Below are 11135 nucleotides of genomic sequence, written 5' to 3'. Positions count from 1 at the left end.
TTTCCTGTGCTACCTGTCCTTTTGGCAAAGTTCCTGCAGAGCAACACCTTAGGCTGCAAATCCCTTGGGTAGCAGTCAGCACGAACAAGCCTACTAGCCCTGCTAGAGGAGGACACGTTGATCAGTGTCTCACGTCTCACACACCCAGAGGCTTGAGGGCTCCCTCCCCCACCCCCCCAGCCCCACATCTATAACCCCTATTGAAACCCCTAACACTTCAGTGGAGATAGCCACAGTGCAGAATGGCAGGAACACGGACTCTTCAGAGGCCAGTCAGGCTGCACAGAGGGTGGCGAGACAAGCCACCTCACTGAGGCTCTTCCCTAGGTTTGGCAAGGTAGCAGAGGGCAGATTTTGATTGGTTGGTTGGTTTTACATGATGCCACTCGCTTGCCCTGTCCCCAGTGTTTCCCAGCAGCCACACCACCTCTTGCCAGCAGATGTCACTGCTGCTCCACCCAGCATCAAGAGCAGGCAAAACTGATTTAAAAATAGAGAACTCGGTAACGTTTAAAGAAGGTAGGTGAAGTGTTGACCTTTCATTACAAGATCAGTAGTACAGTGGAAAAAACTAAACTCAAAATTCTACCAAATGGTTTGTGAGGAATGACAAATCAGTCATGATTAATGTCGGAGAAGACTCGATGGGCTGACTGGTCAAATTCTGCTCCTGTATCTATGGGCTTATGCTGCAGATGCTGGAAATCTTGACCCATAACATTGGCTGCTTATTCCCCTCCACAGATGCTGCCTGACTTACTGAGTTCCACCAGCATGGAGTTGGTGCATGGAAAAACTTGTCAGCGTGGACAGGGTGGGCTAAAGTGCCAATTTCTGTACCAGTTAGTCCTAGAAAGAAGCAGTCATTGAAATTAAACTTCAATACATTCTGTCACGAGTCTTGTCATTGGAAGGCAGCAAACTTAAGTTGCTATTTGGGAAAGAAGGAAACTGGGTGGTGAACCACAGACCAATTAGTCTGAAAGTAGTGGTTGGGCGGAAAGTCAAAGTCCGAAGTAGAAAAATTTTCAAAGTACATATGTGTCACCATATACAACTTTGAGATTCATTTCCTTGCTGGCATACTCAATAAATCCATAGAATAATAACAATAACAGAATCAATGAAAGACCGCAGCCATTGCATTCCGTTTTAAGGTAACTGGTAAGAGGGCTGTTAGTGGCAACACAGATTAACGGAGAGGGAATTGGGTTTGACAAGTCTATCAGTGCTTTGAGATGTAACTAATAAAATGGACAGGGGAACATAAACATGAGATATTCAGGATAAACATGAAAATCCAGAGCAAGACACACAAAATGCCGGAGGAACTCAGCATGTCAGGCAGCATCCATCGAGGGGAATGAAGAGTCGACGCTTTGGGCCAAGGCCCTTCATCAGGACTAAATAAATGGGGGATCCAGTGGAGGTGACGTAGGGGCAGTCCCCAGGTTATCTAGTAACTGTCCATTAGCTGATTGCCTTGTCAATTGTCCATTTTCAGTAGCTACTGGTGTATTGCTGTCACATGTTTTCTGTAAAGCAAGGGTTCCCAATCTGGGGTCCACGGACCCCTCAGTTTATGGTAGGGGGCCATGGCATATAAAAGTTGGGAACTCCTTGCTATAAAGCTTTCATTTATACATTTATTATTTTCACGTGCGCCAATATGTGGTGAAAAGGTCATTCCATACGTAAATACATCAAGGTTAAACCAAAGTGGGGGGGAAGAAACCAATGCAGAATATTGAGTTAGAGTTGCAAAGAGAGTATAATACAGAAGTTTATTGGTTTATTATTGTCACATGTACTATAATTATTGCGTCAGTCTGCTGTTTATTGACCACAGCTCAGGATTTAACACAATCATTCGGACAGTTCTGATCGAGAAAGCTCCAAACCCTGGGCCTCTGTACCTCTCTCTGCTATTGGGTCCTTGACTTGCTCGCTGGATTGGAAATAACATCTCCTCGCTGATAATCAAGGATGTGCACTTCTTCAAATATATATGAATGTGTGTATGCAAGTGGTATGTTTCCCTGTTCATTGTCGTATGAGCAGCTGGTGCATATCACAAGTCCTGGTTATACGCCAGGCAGACAATCTCTGAAGAGTATTGGTAATGGTGGAGTCACTGATCTTATAAAGATACTGACCAGAAGAAGACAATGACAAATTAGTTCTGTAGAAAAATTTGTCAAGAATCATCATGTTCATGGAAAGACGATGACCACCCACGTCATATGACACAGCACATAACGTACAATATATATACTTAAAGCAAATTTCACAACATATACTAGTGATATTAAACCTGATTCTGATTCTTGCATGTACTGAGATGTGAAAAACTTGTCTGGCATACTGTTCATACAGATCAAATCATTACACAGTGAATTGAAGTAGAACGAGGTAAAACAGCAGCAATGCAGAATTAAAGTGTAAAAATTACTGGTAAAGTATAAAAGTTACTGGAAAAGGTGCAGTGCAGGTAAACGATAAAGTGTAAAATGAGGTAGATTGTAAGGCCAACAATCAATAGTCAAGTAGGCAGTGATGCGCAGGGGCCATGACGAGGTACATTGAGATTTCTAACACTGCCCATTAATATTGTTAGGTAGTTCATAGAGTCATAGAAAAGTACAGCACATCTAGTTCATGATGAACCATTTAAACTGCCTACTCTCAACGACCTGCACCTTCATACCCCTAACCAACCATGTACCTATCCAAACTTAAACGTTGAAATCAAGCTTGCATGCACCACCTGTGCTGGCAGCTCATTCAACACTCTCACAACCCTCTGAAGAAGTTTCCCCTCATGTTCCCCTTAAATTTTTCACCTTTCACCCCTAGCCCATGACCTCTGGTTTTATTCCCACCCAGCCTCAGTGCAAAAAGCTTGCTTGCATTTATCCTATTTATAACCCTCATAATTTTTATACCTCTATCAAATCTCTCAATCTTCTATGTTCCAAGGAATAAAGTCCAGATTTTAATAATTTTATAAACTTCCAGATCTTCCAACCTGGCAACATCCCTGTAAATTTTCTCCGTACTCTTTCAATCACACTTGCATCTTTCCTGCACACCAAAACTGCACACAATACTCACCATTCTTATACAACTTCTACATAACATCCCTCCAAAGTACTCAGTACTTTGATTTATGAAGGCCAATGTGCCAACAGCTTTCTTTACGACCCTATCTACCTGTGGTGTCACTTTCAACGAATTATGCACCTGTATTCCTAGATCGTTTTGTTCTACCACATTGCTCAGCTCCCTACCGTTCTCTGTGTAAGATTTAGTCTGGTTGGTCGTACTGAAGTGCAACACCTCACACTTGTCTGCATTGAATTCCAACTGCCATTTTCCAGCTGGTCCATTTGTAATAGTAACTTTCTTTTCACACAGTGCTATAACTGCTCAACTACATAACCAACAGATCAAGAAGTTGTGCCTCAGTATTGTCCTCACATTAAACTACTCAAAGTTTTGCATAAAGTTGGATTTTCCTGTGTCAGGTCATTTGTAATCAAGGAAGCCCCTGTATCTAGGTTTCTGGAAGACCTTTGTTCAGACCATCAGACATAGAAGGAGAACTAGGCCATTCAGTTCATTAAATCTGTCATATTAAGGTGTGACACACGTTATTTAGAAGAGAATTGGAACAAATGACTTTGAGAGGAATATATCAATGTGGTTGGAGGTTAGTTAACAAAACTGAGTTGGAATATGTGTGTGATTTGTGTGTTGGAAGGCTCTGGGTAGCTGGGCACCACAGGAATTAGTGTTATGGTTCCAGGTGTTTACAGTGATGGTTTACGTGTTACACTAGGTGTAATATGTTTGCGTTTGCTGTTGACCCGGAGTGAGCCGCTAGGTGTAGTGGTCTAGGCCCTGAGCCCTTTGCAGTAGCCGGGTCCTAGTATGAGGCACGATCTGCTGTTTGGACAATTTAAAAGCCAGCCCAGATTGGAGGCAGAGCTGATTTTGCTTGTTCTCAGCCATGTTCACTCTTTCCAGGGTGCTGGAGCCTTTCGCTTTTCCATTTGATCATTGACGCAGATGGACTGGAAAGACAGGGTGTCAGGATCCGAGGCAATGGCCAATTTTGCTCACTCTCCTGTGATGGTCTCTCCTTTCTCCATGGTGCTGAGGCTATGAAGACTGCCCTGGTTGCTGTGCTTCATGCCCACTAATATAATGAACTGATAAGTGAGGCTTTGGGCTTACTTCGGGCTGCTCCAGGATTCAGATCTGACGACTCATTTTGGTTCAGAGTGTTGTTGTTCACTTCTATTGTTGACATGATTTTGTTTTTTTTTCCCCTTTCTCTGTTGGTCTTTTATTCTGATTTTTTGCTTTAAATGGATTCTTTCAGGTTTCTTGCTTGTGGTTCCCTGTAAGCAAACAAATCTCAAGGTTCGATAACTTATCCATTCTTTGATACTAAATGTACTTTGAAGCTTTGAATCTTTCATCTAAGGCTGAGTGGCAGCACAGATTGTTGACAAGGCCACAGAGTCATGCACATCATCCCTACAGACATTGAGGTAGTACAGGGGAAAACAACGGAAAGCCAGATAAAGTGTGAAAGTTACAGAGAAAGGGCAGCTAAGCATTAAGGTTCATGATGGGGTAGATTGTGAGTCAAGAGTCCATCTTATTGTGCTAGTGGACTGTTCAATAACATGGGGCAGAAGCTGTCCTTCAGCCTGCTGGTAGTTGGTTTCAGGATTTTGTATCTCCTGTCCATCGGGAGAGGGGAGAAGCGAGAATATCCGAAGTCTTTGATGAATTACTTATTTAGAGATTCAGCACGGGGTCCTTCCAGCCCAATTAGCCAGACCGCCCAGCAACCCAGCGACTTAACCCTAGCCTAATCACAGGACAATTTTTACAATGACCAATTTAACCATTCATTATGTGCCATGTCCTATGACATGGGCGATTATGGCCTTTTGACCATGATTTTTCAATGGCAAACCACTTCGGTAATTTTTTTTTACCAAAGTGGTTTGCTATTGCCGCCTTCTGTCAAAGACAGGTGATCCCAGCTGTTATCAGTACTCCTCAGAGATTGTCTCTGACTAACTAACCTACTAATTGCTACACCTTTATTTAGACTGTGGGCGGAAATTGGAGCATCGTGAGGAAACCACCACACGTTCACGGGGAAGATGTACAAACCCCTTACATAGGACACTGGAATTGAAGTTTGAACTCTGAACTCCAAGGGCCTGAGCTGTAACGGTGACCCGCATTATGTTGGCTGCCTTACCGAGGCAGCGAGACCCATAGAGAGAGTCCATGGAGAATCAGCCTTCACCCACGCACACAAAACTTCTCGCAATAACAGTGTTTTGCTGAGATTATTTTGGGCTCTGGTAAGACCACACCTCAATTACAATGTTCAGATGCAAGGACACCCCCCCCCTCCACTTCACCCACCTTCATTCTGCGTTAGGATATCCTAATGCAGGGGTTGCTAACCTGGGGTCCATTGACCCTTTGGTTAATGGTAGGGTCCATGGCATAAAAAAGGTTGGGATCCTTGCCCTAATGCATTCCCCTCCTCCATCTGCCCATTATGCACAACACTGGATCCCCTATCCCCATGGTACTCTGCATGCCCCACCTCGTTCACTTCTTCCTCTCCTATCTGATCCCACCATCTGCAGCCCTTTGTCACCTTCACCTCCCACCTCCCAGTGTCTATCATTATACCTACTCCCTCCTCACCTGGATCCACCCATCACCTGCCAGATCTTACTCCACACTTTCTCCTCACCTCATTAGACTGGCCATCTCCCTTCCAGATGTGCGGCCTCAGCCCAATGCACCGATTGTCCGTTTCCCTCTGTAGTTGCTGCCTGACCCACAGAATTCATCCAGCAGTTCATTTGTTTGTGCTGTATGTACACATCTGATTTCCCGATTCGCCATAGAGGGAGTGTAACAAAATTTGAGAGGAGGGATTTTGCCCTTTGCAAGGAACAACTAAACAAGCTAGGCTTTCAATATCTACAGTTCAAAGGTCAAAGTAAGTATATTATCCAAGTTGTCACTATATATACTACCCTGAGATACATTTTCTTGCGGGCATTCGCAGTAGGACAATAAAACAGCGCACAGACTCAAGCAACCAATGGGCATCAGCGTCTGGTATGGGGGGGGGGCTACTGTACAAGATCAAAATAAGCTGCAGAGATTTGTTAAATTAGTCAGCTCCATCATGGGCACTATCCAGGACATCTTCAATGAGCAATGCCTCAAAAAGGCATCATTAAGGACCCCCATCACCCAGGACATGCCCTCTTTTCATTGCTACCATCAGGAAGGAGGTACAGAAGCCTGAAGACGCACAGTCAGCGATTTAGGAACAGCTTCTTCCCCTTCTGCCATCCAATTTTTGAATGGACATTGAACCCATGAACACTACCTCACTAATATTTAATTTCTGTATTTGCACTACTTATTAAACTTAACATATAATATACATATACAGTGCATAAATATACTTACTATAATTCAGTTTTTTTCTCAATTATCATTGTACTGATGTTGCAATGGTAACACATTTCATGACACTTGCTGGTTCAGATTCTGAAGGCAATCTGCAAATAACAAAATAAAGACACCTAATAAGCTTTAAAAAAATGAAATTGAGAACATGAGTTGTAGAGTCCTTCAAAACGAATTCGTAGGTTGTGGAACCAGTTCAGTGTTGAGGTAAGTGAAGTAATCCACACTTAGTCCATAAGACCTAGGAGCAGAATTAGGCCAATCGGCCCATCGAGTCTGCTCCACCATTTCATCATGGGTGGTCCATTTACTCCTCAACACATTCTCATGCCTTCTCCCCACAACCTTCACTCCTTGACTAATCAGGAAATATCAATCTCCACCTTAAATGAAACCAGTGATCTGGCCCCTACAGCTACAAATTTTTGTTCTAAAGATGTTCATCTTTCTGAGGCTGTGCCTCTGGTCCTAGTCTCGTCACATCCACTCTATCTACATCTTTCAACTTTCAATAGGTTTCAAAGATCACCCTCATTCTTCTAAATTCCAGTGGGTACTGATCTTTCTCATGGTGCGGAGTTTTGTATCAAAGCTTAGATACATTTACAAGTATGAAGAAATGTGAGTATGTATGCATAATTAATATTTTAATGCTTATTGTTTGATTTAGAGTATGAAGTGGTTCACTTTTTCCCTTCTCTGCCATCCAATTTCTGAATGGACATTGAACTCATGAACACTACTACTGATTTGCACTTTGTTCAAGGAGCCAGATGGTTGAGGAGAAATAACTGTTCCTGAATCTGGACTATCAACACAAACAAAAGAGTGACGAACAACCAATGTGGAAAAGAAGACAAACTACAAAAAAAACAACAAATAATTATAAATGAATACTTTTATTTGTTGTTTCCTCTTCCTGTAGTATACTTTTGAGAAATGAAAGATGATCTTAATCTAACTGAACTTTAGAGGATATGTGCTGGGAAAATGTGGTGTCTTGTTGACCATTCGTCAACGAGCTAGGATTAGGAAACTCACTATGCAACTCATAATTAATCAGAGCTTGTACTTTGTTATCTCTGCACAAACAGCAACGTAGCTACGTTAACCCCAACAACTTAGAACATGAATTCTACCATTCCCTCTCATTCAGACCACTTTTCCAATTTAAACATAGAAAACAGGGGCTCTCCATTGGCCAGATGATTGATCCTTTCTTTTCCCAGCCCCCGGCTTGGGGGTTCTTCCTTGCGATGGTGGGTCTCTTGAGAGAGTTATCGCTATATTGTATCTGAATATCTCTGCTTTTATATCCATTCCTTACCAATTTAAATGTTGACTTTCAGTGTTATTGGCCATCTGACTGACCTTTATCTTCTTGTTGGCTCTGGTCCAAGCCAGCATGAATTTACAACTCCTCTTCCACAAGTGACAACTGACAACTGGTAATTTTGGCTTTGTTTTATATCAGTTACAAAACCTGTAGACACAGACCCCAACAGCCACAAACTTACATGTTATTTCTAACCAAAGGACACTTCACAAATAACTTATTTGGAAATGATCTCAAGTCCAGCAAATTAACTTCTGCATCATTGTGTCTACTTTAAAACACCAAAATCCAAGCAGCTCCATCTCATAAAATGGAGGATGTAGAGCAGCTTCACAAAATGGCAGCCTCCATTCCTTCCACCTCAAGACAAGAACAAAGATAATTGGTTTGCCTGCTTCCACTGTCCTTGATCCATTTGACTTTGATGTTTTCTTCATGGCCAACAGTCTGGAACCAGAAGTCCATTCTCAAAAAATAAAGGATTGTCCATTGAGGTTGGAGATAAGAAATTTCTTCATCCGGATCCTGGTCAATCTTTGTATTTCTCTTTGCAAGAGGGGTGATGAGGTTCAGCTCCAGAGAGTGATAGATTTTCTTTCTGGATGCTGAGATTCAGGGAATGACCCCGTCATCCGGGACATGCCCTCTTCTCATTGCTAACATCAGGGAGGAGGTACAGGATCCTGAAGATACACACTAAATGACTCTTCCCCTCTGCCATCCAATTTCTGAATGGACAATAAGCCCATGAACACTACCTTACTACTTTTTTTCCATTTTTGCATTATTCACGTAACTTAACTTTTCAAAAGTTTTTATATATATATATATACTTTTTTTTTAAAAGTTACGTGAGTAGTTGCAATATATACTGTATATACTTAGCATAATTTTTTATTTTTATTATGTATTGCAATGTACTGCTGTCACATAACAATAAATTTCATGGCATATGCCAGTGATATTAAACAAATCAGCCATGATACTACTCCGGGGCTAAACTGCATTGCCTGATAGTGTGTTAACTTGAAATACGAAGTAGAATTTCAGCTGGAATCCATGGAGGTTCTTCAAGGGAGACACGAGGTTCTGCTGATGCTGGAAATCTTGAGGTACAGACACAAAATGCTGGAGGAACTCAGTAGGTGAGGCAGCAACCATGGAGGGAAAAAGCCATTGACGTTTCAGACTGAGACCCTTCATCAGGACTGGAAAGGAAGGGGGCAGAAGCCTGAATATGGGGGTGGAGGGGATGGAGTACAAGCTGGAAGCAAGTAAATGCTGAAGAAATCAGCATGCATGTAGGGAAATGAGCAGTTGACATTTTGGGGCTGAGACCCTTTTTCAAAGACCCTCCTCATCAACCACCTATCGTGCAATTAACAGTGTGGAGAGGAACTCTTTCAGACTTGCACACCTTCATTGCAACTGGGAAAAGTTGGAGATGAAACCCATAGCAAGGAGGGCCAGGGGAAGCAGAGAGAAGATTCACTACTGGTGATCCTGGCCTGGCTGCATCTACGAGGTGGGTCTAAGATGGCCCTGGCAGTACATGGTGATGTTTTGCAGGCAGCTCGCACAACTACTAGAGATACTTCTTTTGAGCTACTGTGAATGCCTGCAAGAAAGTGAATATCGGGGTAGTATAGGGTGATATATATACGTACTTTGAACTTCGTTGCACAGAAGTTCAGATCATGTGGCTCTGTGTGGGATCTTGCTGTCAACCAATACACTGAACACTTTTAAAACGTAAAAAGTTAATTTTATTATTAGAGCACATTTATGTCACGATATACAACCCTGAGATTAATTTTCTTGTGGGCATACTCAATAAATCTATAGAATAATAACAATAACAGAATCAGTGAAAGGTCACTCAACTTGGGCGTTTAACCACAGTGCAGAGACAACAAACAGCAAATACAAAAAGAAGAAGCAATAATAATAAGTAAACAATAAATATCGAGAACATGAGATGAAGAGTCCTTGAAAGCGAGTCCATTGGTTGTGGGGCCATTTCAGTGATGGGGCAAGTGAAGTTGAATAAAGTGATGCTAAATGAGTCATCATTTGCGGGATAGTGAGGTTAGGGATAGGGCCGGTGGTCGCGGTGACAGACCCCGGGGGGACTCCAGGGTTCCCATCCCAGAGTGAACCAGCGCAGATTCCTCTGGCCTTCCCAACACTGTGCTGACCAACCAGTCACCCACCCATTTGCACTCATCCCAGTGCATTCCCCCCGCGGCCGATTAACGCACTGACCTCATACACTTTTTTAGCCATGTTGCTCTGTGTGGAAGCTTACGTCATCATTTTTAGGCTTCCGGTGGAAGGGAGAATACGCACACACACAAACAAAAACAGTGCCGGTGGCCGGGATCGAACTCGGGTGTCTGGAGCTGGGAGGCAACACCTCTACCATGTGCTACAATCGAAAGACTCAGTTTTGGGCTCTTTTCCAATTTAATAAGCTCGGGAAGGCGAGCAGAGGAGTTTCAAGTAGTGGAAGCGGCAATTCCACTGACCGGTGTTCATTCTGACACCTAAACCGCTCGACTGGGGTTAAAATTTAACCCCTCATGTAGAGTCAAATGCTTAGGACCCAGGAAGTGAATCCCGGCGTGCAAATTGCGCCATTGCTCTCTAGCTAATCTTCCACACAGCAGCGTACTCCTGTAAATTACTTTCACACGTCAAGCCGACTCACATCCTGGTCTTATTCTCTTGCTGACTTTGTGGTCTGACAATGTTCTGTGACTTTATTTTTACCCTCTTGTCGAATTTGTGGAGTTTAATCTCATTGCTCTCGTATTTCTGGAATGCAACCAATCACCAGTCTGTCCTCGCGTACCAGAAAAGCACGAAAACAAATTTCTTTCCTTGATTCCCCACCGCATTAATATAAAGTATTTCCGGAATAAATGTTCGAGGAGTGAGAAACAGCATAAATGTAGGAGATTCTGCAGCTGCTGGTTTTCCTCGGGGTCCTAGCGCCTGCCGTCTTTTCGGCTACTTTCTGCGCTCCGGGGATTAGGATGTTCAAGGAAGTAGTGGAAGATTTGTGTGCAAAGGGAGAAGCGTGGGAGTATAGTAAGGGAGTGTGTCCTTTTGCGGTGTGACCACACACTGCTTGATGTCAGATAATGATGGATTGGTCAAGACCATTAAGTTGGAAAGAGTGAAGAACAGAGAAGAATGTTGCCAGGAATCCAGGACTTGAGCTACAAGGACGAGTTAGTTAGGCTAATAGGATATTATTGCCTGG

The 11135-nt window shown here is 42.9% G+C and overlaps 1 long non-coding RNA gene across 3 annotated transcripts in view; it reads right to left on the bottom strand.

Moving 5' to 3' along the window:
• Window positions 1-10451, bottom strand: part of LOC140197860 (uncharacterized) — a 39400-nt gene extending 28949 nt beyond the window's left edge. For 2 of the 3 annotated variants that reach the window (XR_011886041.1, XR_011886042.1), the window contains exons 1-2: window positions 10133-10451; window positions 6532-6623 (exon numbers count right to left, since the gene is read on the bottom strand). This is a non-coding gene — a long non-coding RNA (uncharacterized lncRNA). Of the gene's footprint in view, window positions 1-212; window positions 4407-6531; window positions 6624-10132 lie in introns of those variants that run through there. The other variant, XR_011886040.1, reaches the window with a different exon arrangement.
• Between the last annotated feature and the right edge of the window lie 684 nt (window positions 10452-11135).

The sequence above is a fragment of the Mobula birostris genome, chromosome 5, assembly GCF_030028105.1.
Source record: "Mobula birostris isolate sMobBir1 chromosome 5, sMobBir1.hap1, whole genome shotgun sequence".
Taxonomy (NCBI): Eukaryota; Metazoa; Chordata; class Chondrichthyes; order Myliobatiformes; family Myliobatidae; genus Mobula; species Mobula birostris.
The sequence above is the reverse complement of the archived record's forward strand: the minus strand, read 5'-3'. Positions and strand labels throughout refer to the sequence as shown.